The sequence below is a fragment of the Psammomys obesus genome, unplaced genomic scaffold (genome assembly GCF_907164565.1).
Source record: "Psammomys obesus unplaced genomic scaffold, mPsaObe1.curated_primary_1811, whole genome shotgun sequence".
NCBI lineage: Eukaryota > Metazoa > Chordata > Mammalia > Rodentia > Muridae > Psammomys > Psammomys obesus.
In genome coordinates this window covers 268-2,202 of record NW_026587857.1, presented here as the reverse complement: position 1 = coordinate 2,202, position 1,935 = coordinate 268, and the positions used below count along the sequence as shown (strand labels likewise).

General features: G+C 37.7%; 1 pseudogene; it reads right to left on the bottom strand.

Annotated features, from left to right (window-relative positions):
* Positions 1–468: 468 nt before the first annotated feature.
* On the bottom strand, positions 469–1,648 carry LOC129674198 (actin-related protein 2/3 complex subunit 1A-like; annotated as a pseudogene).
* Positions 1,649–1,935: the final 287 nt, after the last annotated feature.

Here is a 1,935-nt window from a genome sequence, read left to right as displayed (position 1 = left end):
AATATTTTAAGTTGAATTTCCAAAATGCTAGAAAGAAGTAAAACCTGCCTGCAAAATTTATATGTGTAAGAAGAGATTGATTATACTGAGAGGAGCAGAGTGAGCTGTGGCATAATACTGTGGTATAATGTGACATGACAGCATGTATCAGCCTGGGTAGTGTTCTGTTAGTGATGGTGGCATTCTAGCTGCTGAATGCAACTTGAAAGCCAAGATGTTATTTGAATATAATGTATCTGTTACAATGAATAAACACTGAATTCTTAAGGGAGTCTTGGCCAAAGCAAAAATTGAACTGCAAAGCACATGTGTTTGCCCATAGAGTTCATTATTGAAATTCCTGGACTCACTTTAAATCAAGTTCTTTTGATTACCAACTATGATGGAGGATGCATGCCAAAGCTCCATTTCCCCTGTTTAGAAAACAATACTGCATAGCATATTTTACAAATAGATTATAATAGTTACCAACATGCACCAAATGCTGTTCTTCCTGTGTTAACAATTTTACTAATACAGGCTAAAGACTGCCAGATCAACATGCCAGATGCTTTCCCAACTGCCAAAGTAGAGCAAAGCTCTTCATTCTGGATCATGTTTTGAAGACCTAGGTCTAATTTTACTTTTAAAGTGATATAATAGCGTAGAGATATTGTGACTAATTTCTTTTTTAATCTTGAGATTATTTTTAATTTTATTTTTAGAGACAACATAATACAGCCCTTATGCTTTAAATTATGGTAACAGTCTTTCATAATAAACTATTTAAAGTGAAGCTAAATAGTTTAAATGGAATTTAAATAGTTTAAATGGAATTAGATAGCAGATTTGAAACAAAATGAAATGACAAACAAAACAACAACAGAAACCACTGCTGTCTTTAAAACCCATACTTAATCCACAATGTCCACATGAATGCACTAGTTGATTAATCAGTGTTACAGGGTTTCTGTGGGCTTAGAGGATCCTTACCACAATGCAAACTGCAGAGTGTGCTCAACAGTGTTCCTCATGGTGATTGGCAGAGGCTTCACATTACCTGGAGGCTATGGCTACTACAGGGTCTTGTAATCCCAAACTCATGGGTCCATCCATACCAGCACTGTAAAATTTGTAAAAATCTTGCTTGTCCCCTCATAAATAGACACTTGAGTGATGCTGTTCTGGTATAGTGTCTCCCAGGCCATGTGGCAGTCCTTAGTCCTCTTGTCCATGTTGTAGAATATTTCCACAATGGATATGTTGTTCTATATGATCTGGTTTGGGATGACTAGCTTAGACACAATCGTCAAGGGATCAGAGTCCATGATGCTGTTCTTTGAGAAGAATGACATACCAAGCAAAATCAGGAACTTCATTTCCTCAGGTGAAACTTACATGCTTTTCAAGGCATCATCAGTGGACACAGTGCTGTCATGGCTGACCCAGGCAGCTCCCACTGGCAGACAAGCTGACACAATCTACCCAGCCAATGTTGCCATTGCCAACAAATTGAGACATCACGTGACCAAAAGGCATCTTGCTGCTTCAGCACATATTGGCTGGCTTTTCATCTGCCTTTGATTTAGGCAAAAAATGCTCTGGATTTGAGGGCACATGAGCCTACATCCAGCAAAATGTTGTTTGGATGCCAGTCAAAGCTGAGGACCTTGGAGAAAATCAGCTTCTTTTTTTTTGGGGGGGGGGGTGGGGGGTTTATTTTTACCTTTATTGCACCAAGATATTTTTTTCACCTTATATTGATAGAATCAAGCTTTGTGATACTCCATGAGCAATTAGAAGGTAAGTACAAATATGTATATGTATATATATATATATATATATGTGTGTGTGTGTGTGTGTGTGTGTGTGTACCTTTCTTTTTTTAATTTTTTATTAATTACACTTTATTCATTTTGTATCCCCCCATAAGCCCCTCCCTCCTCCCCTCCTGAT